Source organism: Ambystoma mexicanum, chromosome 5q, assembly GCF_040938575.1.
Source record: "Ambystoma mexicanum isolate Mex_15411 chromosome 5q, UKY_AmexF1_1, whole genome shotgun sequence".
Lineage (NCBI taxonomy): Eukaryota > Metazoa > Chordata > Amphibia > Caudata > Ambystomatidae > Ambystoma > Ambystoma mexicanum.
Window position 1 is genome coordinate 1,401,777,240 of NC_090933.1, and position 20,201 is coordinate 1,401,797,440.

Here is a 20,201-nt window from a genome sequence, read left to right on the forward strand (position 1 = left end):
AAAATAAATCCTAGAAATCCAGCAAAGCTGCCGAGGGACTCAGTAGGTAAGGGAAATCAACCATTCATGACAATTCTCCCTACCAAACCCCCGCCCCCACAGAACAAGAGTCAGGCACTTGCACCCCACCCACCCGAAGCTCCCGCACCTCTCAAAGCATCTAGCAGAGGTACCCATGTCCACCCCCACATGCCCACAAGTGTAAGTAACACTGCCATGTTTATTCAGTTCTGTTGCCTTGCGCAATCTTGCTGTAATTCAGCATGAATTGTTTGTACTGCTGTTTATTTGTATATATGTTACTTGCCAAATCATATCAGTGATATAGAAAACTGTTATCTAGTTATTTATTTATTTTCGCATTTTTAGAGTGCGCAAAACCCTCAGGCATCAAGGCGCTTGTTAAGCGAGGGGGAGCCGGGAGGGGGGTGGCAGGGAGAGGGGAGCAGGGGATGTAGTTGGTTACAGCAGTTCAAGCCAGGCACGTAGTTGTTGGCAGGGATGAAGTTCAGCTGTTAACTATGAGGCCAGCACAGAGTCAATGAATAAGACAGTTTTCAGTTGTCTTCTGAAAGGCCAGTACTATATCTATAGAATTATCATAAAAGTACTTCTTACCGACATAGGAGCCAGACATTTTGCAGGTAACCGTGTCAGTGCTAAGTCCATATCTAAAGAACAAAACATAAACATGAGAAACGAGTTAAGCGTGTTTGATTTGGGGCAGTCGAGTTTGACATGCTCCCCAAACTTTTATCAAGAAGTCAAGAAAGGCACACATTTTGCATCAATAGGGTTGATCTTTAAATTACACTTCTAACATGTATCAGGCAACATATACACACTCATTTTAAATGGGCAGAACAGGAAATGGAGACGTAAATGCATGACGTAATGAATTTAGGCCTCCATGTCCTGCTCTGCCCCATTTTCGTGCAGAAGGGGAACGCAGGATATACGATCTCTGAAGGGCTCATCACATCTTGTGTGAGCACTTCATTTTATTTTTTGCATGAAATTTTCATGTAGGAGTAAAACAAATGGATTCCCATGGAATTCAAACTCCGTTTTAGCACCTGGTCAATACCAGGCGGGTTCCATAGGAATCTATTAAGAAACGCCGCCTTAAAAGCGTATTAGCTTTTTCACCGAAATGGAGGGGAAAATGAAAAGCGTAAAAGCAAGTTTACGCCTCTTTTACTCTTTCCTTCTCCCCATCTGCGTTCTGATGGTTTAACCTTTCATGCTGGGGTCCCCTCCCCCAATTTCCATTTAGTACAAAATGAGGTTGATAATCCCATATCAATTGCATTATAGTAGCTGTGCTATCCCAAGTCATCTGGCTGAGGTGCCGGCACATTTCTTCTATCTATTATGTGCTTAACTAAAACACCAACAGCCTCCTTTTAAATGAGTTGGGGTGTTTAATGAAGGCGTTAACACCCCACCACATTTTCCGGCACTGATCAGATGGAGATGAGATGTGCATTCTTCCTCGTCTCATTAGTGCATGTCGCTGTACGCCAACATGAGATTATGATGCAGGCGTACAACAAATTGATTCCTATGGGATCCCTGGGATTTGCGCCTGTTCAGGGCCAGGCAGATCCCATAGGAATCTATTGTAAAAGCAACCTGTAAAGTGTATTTGCCAGTGGCGTAACACAAAATTTGGGGGCCCCCCTGTGAGCCACGCTTAGGCCTCCCCAACCTCCTAAACAAAGCACAAGGCTCCCCCGACCTCCTAAACAAAGGACGAGGCACGCCACACTCGGGCCCAGCCGAGACCACCACGCATGCGCAGTGCGCAGTGTCAATGATGATCATGCTGCTGCAGGGATACTCAGGGACCGCGCTGGGTGAAAGATCTAATTATGATTTTTAATCACCTAGTGTGGAAACAAAGGGACGGTACCTGGCTCCCTGTGGGAAACTCATGGTGACAACAGTAAAGACAGACACAAGTGATCACCGTTCAAGGGTGTTTATTTAAACTGTATGCAGGTTGGAAAAACGCCCAATCTAAACCTAAATCTAAAATGTAAGCAAGCGTCGATCATCAAATGAAAATAAGGCAGTCCTGGTGGCGTCATGTCAAATAATAAAGACCTATATTAAGAAAACGTTGATATCTGCTGCAAGACACTTGTACTATTGTTTGCAGTCTTAAACTTTCTTCCATGAAGGTTCAGCGGGCCTGGGACGAAAAGGGCAAGGTCGCTTCTCTCCTCGCCACCCTCTTGCTTCCTGCCGTCTTTCTCCTTCTCTTGAACTGCCACGTCTGGTTAGCCGTCCCGTCGTGCTGTCAGCCGTGCTCGTACTATGCTCTGTTGCTCCACCTTTTATCCCCGTGGGGAAGGGAAAAGGCTGTCAGGTGTGTGTGGTGTTGATCAATTCCCTGACTCTGCCTGAGCACTGTATTGGGACATGTCAGGTAAACGGCTCTGGTGTTAGTCCATTGTCTGATGTGTCGTGCAAAAGTGTTTGTATCGGAAAAGGAGAGGGCGTGGTTTTGAATGTCCTACATGGTAGGATGGAGAAAAGGTGTCAAAAGAAGGGGAATACCGCATCTCATCCGTCAGTGTCCCACTCCCACTCCCCGAGGACCCCCCATCCAGTTGATTCTCCCTCACTGGTCCACCCCCAGGAACTGGATCCAAAAGCGATGGCCGTGTCCTGGCCACCTGTCTGACAGATCCCCAGGGGACTACTTAGGGGTCTCGAGCATAGTGAGGGTGCCTGAACCAACTAAAAGGTGTTCACTGGGGTTCTCCCCTGAGAAAGGTTTTGAATAATGTGTTAAAATTGTGCATTACACAGCACACTTTCTGTGAAAAATTGAGCAAAATGCCGGACAGTTTGCAGTCGGTTTGGTAGGTTGACACATGAAAAAATCCAATTGATGCAAATCATCAACAGTGGACGGGAACATTTTCCAACATATTTTCATGTTTTTCACAACAATATATGCCAGTATAAAAAACATTTTTAAGCTAGCTGTGCCCATACAGTTCCATGCTGGCTGTACCAATATCTTCCAAGTAATTTATTTTGTATATAGTTTAAAATGCACTTTATAAAGACTCTTTTGGTATATTTGTTAAGACTTTGTTGTTTATATTTTAAAGAACTCGTTCTATTTTTACAGGACTCTTTTTCATGTTTTTCGTGGCGATATATGTAGCATGAACTGAGGCTCGGACACCAAGTATGTTTTAAGCGTTTTCAGTAACCTTTATATACAATGGGCCTTATTATGAGAATGCCAGTCTGGTAACAATGGTGCCAGTAAGCTACCGGCACTGTTGTTAACGGACCGGCACGCTCCGTGTACTGCGGGCAGGTGCTGCCTCGCCCGCCATTTTCCAACGCCTGGCTTCAGGGACCGCCAGGGCTGTAATGCCCCGGTTATTCCCTAAAGTCAGGTGCCGGAAAAAAACACGACTCCTGCGGCAGCCTGCCGTTTTTACCTGCGCGGCTACTGCCAGAGTCGTATGGAGGCCCAATGTATCAGTATGGTGGCAAAACTCAATAAACAAGATGTCAGGTCAATGTTGGCCCGAAATGACAGGTACAATGTGTGGAAAAGGCCAATCTCTGTCAAATGAAATATTCAGTCTCACCTAATCCCATAAAGAAGACAATGCAATACAAGGAAGCTGGCAGGTGCAAAGCAAAATTGTTCAAAAGGTTCTTTCAAGTCTAACAAAAGACAAAGAGGTGACTCAATAGTTCCCTCCGTAAGGATGATTTAATGACGGGCTGGGCAAAACTGTCAAATTCTGTTCCGCCCGGAGCAGAAGCGAAATCTGTAGAATTTTGATCCATTTCACCGCAATCCGCTGTTCCGTCACACCTCCGTATCGAAAAGAGTGGTGTGAAGTTTCTCATGCTGCTGTGCAAACCTAGCAGGAATCGAAAACAGCGGCACAAAGTTGCTTGTGTCGTTGTGCAAACCAAGTACAAATCAAACAAAAAGCTGGGCGAGGTTTCACGTGCCGCTGCGTGAACCTAGCACGGTTCAAAAGATCGGTGCAACGTTTCTCGTGCCACGACGCAAAACTAGTACGGATCTAAAATAAGCCTGTGCAAAGTTTCTCGATTCACTGCACGATACTAGCACGGATCGTGGAAAACTGCAAAGTCTCTCGTGCCACTTCACAAAACTAACATGGATCCAAAAAGACCCACAGAAAGTTTCTCGTGCTACTGCACAAAACTAGTACAGATCAAAAAAAGACCTGCACAAAGTTACTCGTGTCACAAATTTAGCATGGATCGAAAAAAGACTTGCACAATGTTTTTTGTGATGCTGCGTGAACCTATCACTGCTTGAAGCTAGCACATATAAAAAAAAACCTTGCAAAGTTTCTCGTCACACAACACGAAACTAACATGGGAATCAAACAGCACGCTCTGCGTGATACCGCACAGAACTGGACGAAATTTCAGTGGTAGCGGAACCCTCATGTCGATTTCGTGGAATGGGCGGAAGCGGATTCCAGTGCGGAATACGGACTTTATGCTTTGGGAGTGAACATTTTGCTCATCCCTAGTAATTACCCTGGTGTCGGACCAGTGGGGGTTTTTCACTTGGCTCAGAGGATAGGTTTTGTCTGGCCTTGAACCACAGCTCTCAGTCAGACAGATGTTTTTTGGTGTTCTCTAGCTCACTGCCTCCCAAGGGGTTTCTTTCGGGCACTCACTGATCAAGTCAAGAAGGTCATCCTGCCCCAAGATTTGTCTGACATGGGGGGGTTCAAGTGGGGTACGTTACTTGGGAGTGGTGGTATCCAAGGACAAACAAACATTATACATGGATAATCATGAGGAACCTTTACAGTCATTAACCACTAAGCTACAGCTGTGGACCAAACTCCCCATTTCCTTATACGGCTGAGTGGCTCTCCTTAAGATGATAGTCCTCGATTGTTTTGGCAACATACCCCTCTGGCCCGGTAAAATTTTCTTTAGAAAACTTCAATCACTAATCACCACGTTTATATGGGGTGGGAAGACAGCCAGGATGAAATGGATCAAATTAACTGAACCATTCTCGAGCGGTGGCATCTCAGCCCCGGACTTCGAACTGTACTACTTAGTGGCTCAAGCGCAATTTGCCAAGCACTGCTTCGACCCAGACGATACGGCTGCACATATCCCTATAGATAGATTTGCAGCCTCCCCCTCCAATGTCTGATCGGTCATATTTGGTTCCAAACACAAAGACTCCTGTGAGTTTGATCCAGTGAGTGCCACCGTCCATGCATGGTTTAAGATATACACAAGGATTGGACTAGAGATCCCATAACACCCAGAAATCCCATTGTGGAACTTCCCCAATATTACCCCCACGTTTGATAAAGCACTGCAAAGGTTGTGGGATCCGACTAAACAGTTTAAAATGCGAGATATGTTCCCAGAAGGTGTATATATTGAACTGAAAGATTGTGTGGACGCGATGTGAGGTGGGCAACTCAAACAATTCCATTTCCATCACATGAAAGCCACGTTTGCAGCTAAATGGCCAACCTTCCCTGCAGAACCCCCTACACATGAATGCACAAGGACTATAACAGCGACCGATGGGTGGAAGAAAGGGGTCTCGATTCTGTACATCCTAGTTCAATCACACTCAACCTCCTGCAACAATATGAAAGAGACCTGGGAGCGAGACCTGGGGATCACACTGAGTGATGAAAAATGGCTCAGATGCTGTCAGCTTACTAGATCAGTTTCCCTAAACTCCAGGTTGCGATTAATTCAATTTAAAATACTTAATCAGCTACACTTTTCCCCTGTTAAACTGTACAAATTTGTGGAGGGCTGCACAGGGAATTGTCTGAAATGTGATGCACCAGACGCAAGTGTGTACCATATGTACTGGTCGTGTCCCCCGGTGGCAAGGTTCTGGGGCGAGGTTGCAGAGATCCTGGAATGGATCACGTCTATTCCTGCATCCCCTTCCCCACTGAAATACCTGTTTGGAGATATTGGTAAAATGGCAGAGACTACTAGACGACTATTTAATGTGGCATGTGCAGTTGCTAAACGCTGTAAGTGCTGGAAATCAGTAAATGCACCCTGTAAGGAAGACTTCCTCAGAGATCTCACAATGGTGAATGAATGCAAAGAGCAATTTGTGTTAAATGTGCTGGCAACATATTGCCCCAAAGATATCTGGGCTCCCTTCAGAAGCTACTTATGTAATATGGTATCGGACAATGATCTTACACCCCCAATGACACCTTGAACAGTAAGACAATGCTTGATGTGCTTTGAATGTCGACTTGTTGTAATGGTTGAAATATACTGCTGAGTCTGTGATGCTCTGTTTCAATGTAACTCTCTTTAAATAAAGTTAAAAAAAAAATAAGGTCATCCTGCTAAACTGGACCAAGGTTGGAAATTCCAGGTGGGTCTCGTGCACCCTAGTCACATCCATCTCTGTACTGCCCTGTAGAACAATGGGGTAAACACTCATGGCCCCCAAGAAACGAGCAGCTTTAACACCAAACACATCTGCCTGTTTGTACACTTACAACCTCACCTCCAACAAAAACCCTTAATCGGAGCCCTAGAGAGAAATTGAAACCCCAGAGATCTCACAAACCTTAAATATCTCCACGCCAACCATATGATCCAAATTTGGAGGCCAAAGCTCCTTACTATTCCACCACCATCGCTGCAGACTCTAACAGGAGCAAAGCCCTCTTCAAAATAGTAAAGCATTGTACCAAGTCCTCACCCAACTCCAAGGTGCCAGCGACTCAGGGAAAATGTGACAAAATCAGCAACCTTTTCATTGCAAAAGTAGACACAATCCAACAGACCATCGAATCAACTTTGCCCAGCATTAGGCACCTTGCACACCAGCAAGCACACTGCCCCTCTGGGTCGAATTTCCTCCTCTCTCTCCCTGGATCATCTCAAAATGCTTGCCTCCTTCAAACCTACCTCCCACTCTCACTATATCATCACTGCCTCCATCATTGAACAATTTAAAAGTCTAGCGCTCAACGCACTCTTCAGCATCATTAATGCCTCCTACACTAAAGGGTTATTCCCAGACACCCTCAAGACTTCTCGCATATGGTCTCTTTTGAAAACATGTAGCCTAGACCTAGATGACCTGGCCAAATACCACCCCTTACAAAATTCTATCACTAAAATCTTGGAAAAAGGAGTTGCTTCACAACTACCCACCAGAACAAATACACCTCATACAAGGCAATCAGTCTGGGTTCTGCCCCAAGTGCAGTAGTGAGACAGCCACCACCTAGGTGGTGGACGATGCCCTCTCAATCAAGGATAAGGGTCACTCAAGCCTCCTAGTCCCCCTTTTACCTCTCGGCTGCCTTCAACACCATCGAACCCCCCATCTTCCTCTACCTCCCCTCTGACATGATGGTATTGTGGAGAATCCTTTGGGTCCCCCACTGAAGCCCTGCCTAAAGTCTCAATGGCCAGGAGAGGGCAGATGCTACCTGATCCCAATCCTGGGGGTGGAATACTGCGGGAGGATCACCTGGGCGGGGACAAGGCCCAGGGTTGGGGGGTGATAGAGAGGATAAGACACAGTATTTTTACCTAGAAAGGGACGCTGTTGTTACCAGGTTAAAGGAGAAATTGGCATATTTTTGATTTAAAATATCTTACACTCCTATAAATTCCCACAGTATAACCCAACAAAGTGATATATTGGAAGAACCAGTCTTTTGCCTCCCTAAATATATATATCTGCCTCAAGGCCAAAAGTATACCAAAAGGGATGATGGAAATGCGGCCATTCTTATTCCAACTATCTGTCTTACAATTTTCCTTCTAAAATATTAAGGGAAAAGAAATATTTTTAAAACCATCAGTGGAGTAAGAAAACCACAATGCCTTGAAAGGGACTACATGTCCCAGAAATCCTCAGAAACTGTGATGAAGAAGAAGGCTAAAGAGGCCTACAGAAGTAGAGAACAGGCAAGCAACCCTAATAGCCTCTGCCAGTGTCAGGCAATTAAGACTGAGGGTCTGCACCTAGAGCCAATTAACCCACCTGAGGGGCATACAAGGCTGCTGCAGGAAGGGGTCCCAGAGAGAAGCTGTAGCAGGAGCTGGAAGGATGCCAGCAGCAGTAGGAGAAGAAACCAAACTGAAGGCTGGCAGTTCACAAGGAAGTGTTAAAATGGAAGGGACGCCAGGGCAAAGAACAGGCAGATTTTACCAACAGGGTTGGAGTTGGTCCTGTGCTCACAAACCCTGTATGGCTGTGGCTGCAGTGGAAGAGACTGGAGAAAGCCTGCAGTCTTTCCAGGTGTGCCTGATTGTCATGGGTGCAGAGTCCTGTGTTTTACCTCAGGCCTTTGTGCAGAAGTATGCTGAGGGAAGCTGAAGAGAGGAAGATTCTCCTTTAATGAGGCCCAATCGAAACAACCGTGCTGAGGAAAGGTGTGGATCCAGAGAGTGCCCATAGTAGCAGTAGCAGAGGATAAGAAGTTGGGAAGCCTGCAGCCGATGTAATATTGGAGCTGGTAAATGAAGGACCGTACTCCAGAGCAGCAGAAATTCCTTGCCGGTAACTGTAACCAGCTGAACTTCATTTTGTGTTGAAGCTAAAGCAAATGAAAGTCTTCATAGTGGGAAGGCTTATCAAACAAAGGGAAATGCATCATGCGCTTACCCAGCAATAAATGAAGTGCTTGCGTGTGAAAAAAGTCTTTCTTTTACCATTGTTACTTAGAAATCATTAACCGGAGCAGTCACGTAACTCCTATTAACAGGGAGAACAGTAACGGTAATGATCATGTAAGCAGTGGCAGACTTTCCCATTGAGCTACAAGGAAACATTACTTCAGAGAGGTCACATATGCATTATTTTATTTCCCGATCATTGTTAAACACGAAAGCGGTCGTTGTAAAAGCGAACAAAAGTATCAAGCTGAAGTTTACCATCAAGAAGTCATTTCGTGTGCTTAAAAACAATTGCGAAGTGAACGTTAACTCTTGTAACCTCCTACTTTTAAGCATTGCAAAAGTTGCTAATGTTGTAAAACTCAGAAGATGTACAAGCTTTGCCCAAGCCAATAGGAAAAACCTTTCAAAGAAGAAACCAGCCAAAATAAGAACTGAAGCACGTTGTTTTAAAGTTGTTGAAGCTAATTCTAACCCAGGGTCTTCTGATACAAGAGTGACAAGGTCATATAAAACTGGGAGAGTGGCATTACAGCTTTGAGGTAAACTTTGGAGATACAGAGGTGCCCATGAAGCTGGGGAAGAGAGCTGGGTGCTTGTCACACAAAATAATCATGCATCTTTAAAGCTGACACTGTGGCAGTCAGAAGCTGAAGCAGATTTTGTGGTAGCTACAAGACTTAGAGGAAAGGCAAAGTGGCTGCCCATTCTGGTAGAAGTTGAAATAAGAGTGCATTGCGAACCTGTAGAGGTTGAAGGAGCTTCTCCCTTAAAACGTAGAATAGGTAGGGAATCCCCTGGCAGAGTAGGGTTAGTTAGGGTTATTGTATTGTTTCATTTCCAAATAAAATGTACACCTTGAAAACTCTAGACTCAGTTGTGAGTCTCACATTACTGATTCCTCACAGTATTCACTGGCACTGTCCTGAATTGGTTTACGTCCTACCTCTCGGGCTGGCACCAGGCCATCCAGATGAACATGTTACATTCTGACCAATTTCCACCCTCCTTCAGAGTCCCCCAAGGCTCCATCATCTCACCGAACCTCTTTAACCTTTACAAGCATCCTGTTATATATGATGATTCCTTGGCCATTCCAAGAGAGAATCATCCCTAATAGAAGCTTTACAACACATTCTCTATGTGGTAAGGGTTTTATGATCTAAACTGAGGGAGAAAGAGATTCCAGGGACAGTTGGAGCCAGCAGGGGAGTAACAGGGGAGGGGGGCGTTATAAATGATGATTAAGTGGCCATTCCAAGAGAGAGAATCATCTCTAATAGACGTTTTGAAGAACATTCTCTTGTGGTATAATCTAAACTGAGGGAGCAAGAGATTACAGGGGCAGATGGAGCCAGCAGGGTAAGGATGAGCACTGACACCTAGGCTCTCTCTACCCATGACTTATTCTTAAGTGCTTCACACAACAACAAAATACTAATACACGTACCTAGTGTGTCTAGCCCACCACTTTCTATCTGTGGCAATGAGCACAGAGACCACCAGGGAGGCAGACACAGAATGCAGGTCAGAAAGGATGCATTGTGGCATAGAGATTGTGGTGAGGATGATGCTGCCCCAGAGCGGCCTGGTCACTGCAGGAGAGCGACGAGTGCTGGTGGAGAGTGGAGAGCCGCCACCAGTGGGGTGGCCGCAGCACCGACTCAGCAGTTGGAATAAGGAGGTGCCTGCTGGTGTGGTGGCCAAAGCACAAGCTAGACAGTTGGAGCAATAAACCACAAGTAGCGTTGAGGGGGGCCCCATTTCCAGGCATTATCAGTGGTGGGTGCACGCCACCACAGCGGATCACAATCCTGACACCCCCATCCCAACAGAGCATTACCAATACTGTAGTGGGTTGGATCGAGGCAACCCAGTGGGCAAGAGCAAGATAAAGTCATGAGCAGTTGACTGCGAGTAGCTCTGCGTGCAGCGTAGTAAGCTGTTGCATGAACCAGAAGAAGGACAATACTTGATTTCATACTTGCACAGTCAAGGCAGTCACATCCATAGATAGCGTGCCATTTTGGAATGAAGTTCCTAGCATTTGGACAGCTATATGTTTAACAACTGCAGAAGAGCAACAAGGAGATGTAACACTGTTCACTGCCACCACGTGCAGCGAGAAGCTGCCACATGGGCTGGGTTTCAACAGTGATCTACCGAAGCACAGAAAATGAGAAGTCTACCTCAACAATTCTTACCCCACTCTGGGAAGCCCACCATCAAATGGGAGACATAGACAGAGGACTTCCAAGATTACGTTCTTGCCACCCAAGGCTCCTCCTACAGTATTAAGAGTAGGAGAGTCCTCCTCATGCATTGTTTGAGTTTTGAGGGAAGGAGGATTTTTGAAAGTTTGCCGGACTTGATCAGTATGACTAGTGAGGAACGGAAAATTGTCAGAGGTCGGGAGGATGCAGTGCTAAATACATATGAAGTCACCCTCAAAAAAATTGACATGCATTTTGAAAAGAAGAGGCGTTTAATACTACCAAGATATTACGTTGCAATGCGGGAGCAGTGTGAGGGAGAAGCACTGGAAGACTTTGTGACTGGCCTGAGGGAGCTAGCAAACAAGTGCAACATTGGGCAGTCGTACTGTGAGCGGGTGAGGGACCAATGTATGCTTAAAGTCAGGGAACACTAGAGAAGGGGTAGAGATAGAGTGTAAAAAAAGGTGGTGTCTTTAGGAACGAAAATGAAGAACCAGCCTTTGCCAAGGAACCACAACACTAATAAAGCAAGGAACTGTATTCGGAACCTATCTAACTTGCATGATTTACCCGATCACAAAGCCAAAGACTTGTCCTCCGTTCTGAAGCCTGTAACTGCCATTTCTTGCATTGGCCAAACGTCTAAAGCTCATGCAAAGACCCCACTAACAAGGGACTCCTCTTGCATTAGTGAAGAGGCTGACTGTTTGAATTTTTCGACTTACACTGTCGATCATGATTCACCCCTGCTCGACAATGGTGATGTTCCACCTAAATTGAAAATATCACTGCCCATCAACCATCCTGCGGCCGCGGCCCTTCCCTGCCTGAAGTCTACTTTCGAAACTGGACACATGAACGGCCAGGATATAGCTTTGGCTCTGCACAGAACCTATGACGAGATAAACTCCAATCCTGGTCCGTTCCGTACTTTGACAGAGAAGCGACAGATCACTGTTGACATCCAAGGCCAGGCGGCATCTAAACCTATAGACCATCAACATGTTTCATTTCGGTCCACCAAGCGGAGCCTTGTTTGTTCGCAACTCAGCCCCTACAGATCGCATCCCAAGCCATCTAAATGTAACTCCTGTCACAATGACCCAGTGGTCACCCTGGAGCGTTTGCTGCCCGCGCATGATGATCTAATTCTGAACCATACCAATGTTCTGAAAATATTTTATAGCATTCCACAACTTCGCTTCTTACGATCAGAAGACATCAGGATCGTGGAATTTCCTACTAAACACATTACAGACAAAATAATTTTACACATGAAAACATCTTTGATTAAGTCCACTGGCTTATAGATGGCTCACTTCTTACTCTCCATGGCCTTTGACTGTAGAAAAATTATTTGTTTCTCATCGAAAGGTTCGAATAAAGCTTGGGTGGAGTCAAGTCAGCACCAGGACTCCTTTAACATGGCCAAAGTGCTGCAAAAACCTTGAATTCTCAAACCTCACATGGCCAAGTCCACGCATCCCTTTTTTAAGAACTCAACCGATTTGCTGACTTTTGAGGTGTTTAACAGCCGACTTGTCATCACGACCTGCAAAGCATTGACCTCACGTAGAGTCTCTGTTATCACCCATAAAATGAAACCTGTTTTAGCACAGTGCGCTAATGAGAAGTAATCAGTACCCAAATACACCACGAAACATATTGTGGAAAGCAGCTTACTGGAATACCAGAGGATTCTCCCATCTCCCAAATGACTCATCTCTTTTCGGGAGCCTTCCACATCATCTGTTTGCAAGAAACCTGGCTTCTTTTTTTGCCGGTGCTTGATGGATATACAGCTATCATAAACCCGGCTTACAAAGGATTACTTGGCCGTCTCACTGCAGGGCTGCTTACATTTGTCAAAAACGTGAATGTCCATAAAATCAATTGTTTCAATTGTCCAAACCATTTCTTACAGGCCACAGAAATCTCAGTTAAAACTCATACAAACGCCTCTCTGCAACGCTACTTGGTTCTGAACGCCTACTGGAACCCTGCTTCCATTACATCTGATGAATTCATATTTGCCTTATCAGCTCACATCGACGACCTTACAACAGCTTTCAATGATCATTTTCTAGTCATCTAAGGTGATTTTAATTGCCCATGTTACATCACCAGATCCCATTTGCTTCATTCCAAGGAAACAAGACGTGCTACTCACTTGATGGCGCCTGTCAATTGACATGGTCTAATGGCTGTTTCTTCAAGGTGCTTGAATACATTTTTACTTCCAGTGGCTTCTTGCCCTACATCAAATTTTTTGAAGTAATTCAGAAAACGGAGCGTGACCATGCGTTGCTCCAACTTACCTGGGTCGGTGATTGGTCTGAACCTTCCAGATATTGGCCAGTGGCTGTCGAGACTAACAAGTCACGCAATCGTCTAAGGCTACATCCCCAGAACCTCAAATGCTGCGTCCAGTCAGGAGGTGATGCCGACTATGTTCCTCTGTTGCTGCCGTTTCAAATCCAATGTCAAAACACCACTAAGTTATGAGATTAACATGCCTCAGACAAGACTGTCCTCGAAGCGAAGAAAGCCCTGAAAAAGATCTGATATTGCTTAAATATCTACATGAAGATAGGAATGGGCACATGAGAAAGAGAAAGGATATAGTATAAGAACTGGCTCAAGACCCATAAAGATGAGCTGTCTCAGAACAATGCCAAACTGATGTTACGCCTGCTTACCAGTAAGGACATAAGATCAATATGGCAACTACTAAATGGTGCCAAATCCCTGCAGACCATGCACTTAGCGAACATCATTTCAGGTGAAAGTTGGGTGGAATACTTTTGTGAGCTCTACGATTCTAAAAATGAATCCACCTTGCCCCTGACTCTTCACTTACAAAAGGGTGGTGTCTGCCTATCGACTTATTCGACATGATACTACCGATTAAGAAGGCCAATAATTCAAGATCCCTCGGGCCTGATGGCATAACCAACTACATGATTAAAGCAGCTCCAGAAGCTGGGCCCCTTTGAGCCTCAGCTTATTCACAGACCCTCTCCCTCACCTTTTGTTTTTTTCCGGCTCTACCAGAAATGTCGTCAGGCCTAGTACAGTAGTTGCCTGTCTGTCTGCATTTCCTTCCCACTCTCCCCCTCCCTTCCTTATCTATGTCTTAGCTCTTGCACTATCTGAAATGTCGTCAGGCCGAGTACGATAGATAAATTCACATCCTTACTGTTTATGGCCTGTGAGAATGTCATTGTATTTTCCCTTGTTCCCTCCCTTGCCTTGAAGCGCTTTGAAACACATTGTGTAGAGGTGCTATATTAATAAACTATCATATCATCCTGCCGACAGAATCAAATCCTACATCCTGGAAGTCATCCATTATCATGCCAATTTAGAAAGGCCCCAGAGAGAATCCGGCAAACTACTGCCCTATCGCCATGTTGGATGCCATTGGCAAACTATTTGCCTCGTCTCTGCTGCATCATCTTCAAGCTTGGATCTCTTTACATGACAGAGATGACCCACATCAATCGGGTTTTACCAAAGGAGTCGGCACCAAACTAAACATATTTCTTCTAAACATACTCAAATCGAAAACACATCTGAGTAATAGTTGAATTTATTTGGCTTTTATAGATTTAAAGAAGGCTTTTGATTCTGTGAACCGCTCTTTGCTGTGGGATAAGATGGAGGCATGGGCCTGCCCAGACGATTTACTAGCAGCAATCCGAGCTCTGTATGACAACACAGAAATCCAAATTCATCTCAACACTCAAGGCCTTTTGTCTTCAAAGATAAATGCGAACAATGGATTGAAGCAGGACTGCACGCTCGCAGCAACTTTATTCATTCTGTTCCTCTATGATATGACGGACCACATGGATAAAACTTGTTCTTTTCCAAACAAGATCTGTGTGCACCATCTTTCCTGCATCCTTTATGCAGATGATATTGTATTGATCGATAGGACACCCATTGGGTTACAACGAGCCCTGTCTCAATTGCAGAAATATTTGTCTGATAACGGCATGGAAATGAACTCCCTTACAACTAACATTATGACTCTTGGTCCACGAGATTGCTGTTGCGCCCCTATATTCAAATGGCATCTCTCCAATCAACCTCTTTCTATAATCAATGAGGTTTGCTATGTGGGAGTTTGAATTAATAGCATCAAAGTTGATCAAGCCCGCCAGACAAATTTGAAAGCAAGACTGACATCCCTAATCACGCAAGGCTGAATCCTTCGTTCCCTTACTTACATAATACACTGTGAAAGTTTCACCAGTCCTTTTGCATTGAACGGAAGGATGCACTTCTACTCCATGAGAACTCTGGCCAACACTCGAAGTGTCTTTCTGGAGAAAAATCTTTAATCTATCAAACATAATACCTGCAGTGGTCATACAGTACGAATTGGGTCTAGTATCGCTCTTTGCAAAATCGCAATGGAAATCTTGGTCCCTCTACCGCAAGTGCATACTTGCCCCCTCGACAAAGCCGTATTGATACTAAACTTAGCACTGTCTAATGGCACAGAGACCCTATTGAATAATTGGCACAATAGCTGCCGAGGTTTATTGACCGACTTGCCCTCCATTCCTGACGAACCAGTTTCAATTCTGAAAAAGTCAAACAGAAACTGTGGACGGACGATTGGATCAAAACCCTTGATGGTAAAAATGTCTTTAAACTTTCATCTGCCATAAAAGATGACATCAAACCCAGGAACCAGTTGCCAAACTACCTCTTCAAATTTCCGAATCCCTGGAACATAAACTACTTCTTGCGTTTCAGGCTGAACCTGTTACCGACTAACCAACTGTTGTACATCTTCACGCACTCAGCCGCTAATAAATGTCGAATCTGTAACAACGCAGAAGAACTGGAAACACTGAAAAATGTCACTCTATTTTGTACGGCTTTGACTGACTTGTGAACATTTTACCTTGGAAGTTGGGTCACTACCATCTATAAGTCTGATGCAGAAACATTTTGGGCATTCCTTTCTCAGGGCACTAACTTTTCATTTTCTGCTTGATCCAATTTTTAGACAGGGTCTTTGGTGTGCTGGTAGAAAGCTCTTTTTCAAAGAACTCTGAAGTCACGTATATCCAAACTACGGCATGTTGATAAATATTTGGATTTTGAAATTGTAAAAAAAAGAAAAAGAAAAAAAAGGGATCCCAGCCTGGATGAGGTACTGGACATAGCCAAAGTGAATTGGAAGGAGTGTGCTGCAGTCAGGGGCCTGAAGGACAAGAGGGGCCCATATTCAACCCAAGGAGGATGAAAGGAGCAAAAGGTGGGAGGAATTAAAGAGATCTGTGTACCAATGTAGAAGGGCAAAGGCATCAAAAGGCGATTAGGCAAGCACATGTTCCATTTTGCAACTTCTGCTAGTTGCTCTGGCTTCCAGGCAGACAGTCAGAAATGTAGGCAGAAAAGACACTTTTTCAGGTGCTGTGAAACCCTTTCCAAAGGAGAACTCTGGGGGATCAACGTGGGGGATGCAATAGAGGTGGGTGATGATAATGGGAGTGAAGAAGTGCCCAGGTGATTGTGAATGTAGTTGGATTCCGTTTTTGGAATATACCAACATGGCCCTGATGGTGTGAGAGAAATACTTCAGCCGAGGAGTATAAGACTCAGGCCTCCTAGAGCTCGAGCAAATGCATTTATTGGGGCCCGCATCGACTTGAAAGGGGTATTCCAGGCCAAATTAGAATTGAAGGGGTGCACCGCAACAGCTGATGTATAGGTATCTAGAAAGGGAGGAGGAGGAAACCTCCAGGGTTAGTATGAGCAGAGTGTTCCTAGTCTTATAGCCGTGATTGGTAGGGGCCAAGTGGCTAAACCGGAAGATAGATATGGGAATGTGTTCCGACAAGAACTAGGGTGCCTCAAGTCGTTTCACCGCATCATTAGGTCGAAGGTAGAGGCTGAGCCAGTTTTGGCCAAAGTGAGGAATGTACTGATAGCCATGAGGGAAGAAGTTACATTCGAGCTTCACAAGTTTGAGCAGCAGGGTAGCTGAGCTGCTTTGAGGAGGTTGGAGAGAGAGGAAGGGGAATGAGGAACTAAGTGACTTTCAAAGAGTCAGAGAGCAGTTGAGTATGCAAGGAAATTTATTTGTGAAAAGCAGGAAAGTTGATATTGGATGCGGCTCCTGAAGGTCACCTTGGCAGGACTAATATGAAAGGTAGGCTGATGAGTGACTATTGGTGACTTAGAATGGATACTGAAGTGGAGGAGATGGTGTAATGGTGCATGCAGTTTGAGGAAGCTGAAAAGATGCTCAGGAATCATACCCATCCGCTTCAGCCTTTGGAATGTAACAGTTCTCTGTGGACCTTTCTGGCACTGGATGTGTTGGAGTGCCTAGGATTGGAGAGGGGAAGGAAAAAGTATGTGTTAGTTCTGATGGATCCGTACTCAAAGTGGGTAGAAGTGGAAGTGCTGCAGGAAGTAGATTCCAAAACAATGATAGATTTTCTTAATAAGGACCTTCAGAGGGAAGGTGTTCTGAGGAAACTGTTAACTGATAAAAGGGTTTAACTTACTTTAATAGTGGCTGAGGCTTTTCTGGAAGGAATGGGTGTTGCTCACCATGAAACATCTCTGTACTGTGAGGAACCTGAGGGCGTCCTGAATTCTTTAACCCAAAATTCCCCCTTTCAGGTGGCCAGAGAAAGGCCATCGCTTTTAGATCCCAACGCTGGGGGTGGATATGCAAGGGAGGATAACCTGTGTGGAGGGAACTTGGGGAATAGGGAGAGGACATCCTTATGTGAGAATTGGTATCCCGCCTTTCCCTTTCACAATGAGCCCTCTATCCCTAATGCCTTTGTGGGATATTGCCAACCCCTTCCCTTCTCCTTTCAATAAGTTCCCCAGAAACAAAATGTTAGTACTGGGACGAGGAAGAAACCAAATAGGAGGACACATCCTCATTTCATAGACACACACATATATCAGAAGCCAAACAGTGGTGAAAAAGCTTCCTTTATTGAATCAGACAGTTCCAAAAACCACTGTGGTACTGAGACGAAGAGGAGGACTATGGGGGCATACCATAGAAACAACAAGGCTTGTCTGCCTAATGGATATCCTCCAGAGTCAGGTACGAGAACTCAACAACGCACATATGGGGTCACTTAACACACCTGAATGATATAAAAATGCCTGGCATTCTGAGGGAAGGGGAACGTGCTGAAGGAAAGGAAGCTGGAGGCCCAGCAGGCTGGAACCCTGCTGTGCAGGAGAAGGGGACGCTGCAGCCGTGGTCGGCTGTGCGAGGGTCTAAGGTCCTGGCATCAGTTGAAGCGGATCTGATGGGAAGAAACAGTGGAGCATCCCGGGTCTGCAGCCGCCACCAAAGGAAGCCAGGAGAGTAGGCGGTGTAGATCGTGAGAGGAAGGTGAAGTCGGGAGAAGCCAGGAAGGAGCGGAAGCCTGGAGAAGCCCATTTTGAAGGATGCCAGGAGGAATAACGCTGCTGTGTGCGACCAGTGAGTGTAGAGCCAATATACACTCTGATGGGGTCGTTCCCGTAATGTTTAGCAAAGTCCTTTGCAGCAGCTGAGTGAAAGGCAAGGAGATTGAAAGTATTGTTGAATAACGGAACAAGTATTATTGAGAGACCGAATGAACTATAACCAATTGCAGAGTAAAAGGGGATGATTGAAAGCAATTGTGAATACTTCACACAGCTAGAAGTATTCATAGCATTTGGGAATGACGCACAAAGTCAGTTGAAAGCTCATGAAGGGAGCAAAAGCAAAGTGGTACATGAAACAAGGGACACGGAAATTAGTAATTTAGTTATTTATAACATGCTTAATACCCATAAGTTTCTAAGCGCAGACCCGGGGATCGAACCTGTGTTGCCCCACATTGTCTTGCATTCAAGGCAAGATTGTTGCCCCTGAGCTATCCTCCCAAAACAAGGAATACAGTGTGTGAAATAAGGCAAAGTCGAGAGAGTACTAACGAAGTACGAAGATGGAAAACTAAATAGTGGGCCAAAGTCTAAAGGGGACTGGGCATTGTAAATTGAGAGAGACTTGTGTTGGCAAGAGTCAGATAAATACACACAAGAATAAAAAAAGGGTATGGTAGTTAAAGCAGGCACAAGACAGTGTCTGGAGAATGTGAAAGAGACTTGAATTGGCAAGAGTCAGAGCTGGATTGACAAAGAACCAGCGAAATACAAACAACAATAATAAAGTGCATGGTGGCTAAAGCAGCCACGGAACAGTGTTTGGAGAATGTGACACTGAGGAATAAACTAAGCATCCCTATCAGATGGAACCAGTGGCTAAGTGTTGAAGGAATCAGAAAGGGTATAGGTTGTGTGACCTGTAATGGGTAAACCGTGTGGTCTGACAACTGCACCTAGACCAAGTGCCCTATTTGGAAAAGCAATGAAAGCATATGTGAAGTCAAGTGTATGTGTTGCTACATCTTTGTCTGAAAGACTGAAGCTAGAAAACAGAACTGTGTTGATTTTGAGAGCTGGGAGCTCTGAACATCTGAGAAAAGAAGTCATGAACTGGGAAGTGTCCCAGGGGATTGTGTCAATTGTGAAAACTGAAAGTGTTGACTCTTGAAGGAAGGAAACCCAGACGTGGGATGTGTCCCAAGGAACTGTGCTATTTTGGAAGTAAGAAGGTCTGGAAGTTTGAACTCTTGGGGGACGGAAACCCTGATTTAGGAGGTGTTCCAAGAAACTGTGTTATTTTGGAAGCACAAAGGGAAGGATAGCCCCATATTTGGGAAGGGTATCCCCACATTTTGAGAACTATTTTGAACTTGGGGAAGTGGAAGCTGATCCTAAGCCAAGAGCTGGAAGAAGCTCTGAAGAAGCTCTGAACTTTATTTTGTACACTATTATTTTGAGACCAACATGTATGCAGCTAGCTGTGAGAGCAAGTATGGGCTATGGACACTGACAGAGACTTTTTATTTATTTATTTTATTTTATTGTTCATTTATAATATGCTTAATATGCTGGTCAAGTGGCACAGCGAGTAGAGCGCTCGCTTTGACATACATGCAGAGCCTGCTAACCCAGGTTTGAATCCCGGCGGGGCCAAACTCAGCCTTTCATCCTTCCGAGGTCGATAAATGAGCACCACACACCGTGGGTAATAATAAGCAGCGCTCAGATACCTGAGGGTTCATAGCGCTATATAAATGCCAAATTATTATTATTATAAGTGAGGGGTTTCTAATCGCGGGATCAGCATTTTAATCTGTGTTGTGCTCCGTTGTCTTGCCTCTAACTATCAGACTATCATTAGTTTTATCTAGGTAGGTAAATCCCACC

General features: G+C 44.9%; 1 long non-coding RNA gene across 1 annotated transcript in view; it reads right to left on the reverse strand.

Moving 5' to 3' along the window:
* Positions 1–617: 617 nt before the first annotated feature.
* Positions 618–20,201, reverse strand: part of LOC138498206 (uncharacterized) — a 36,975-nt gene continuing 17,391 nt past the window's right edge. Inside the window, exon 4 of the long non-coding RNA XR_011278716.1 lies at positions 618–671. This is a non-coding gene — a long non-coding RNA (uncharacterized lncRNA). The remainder of the gene's footprint in view (positions 672–20,201) is intronic.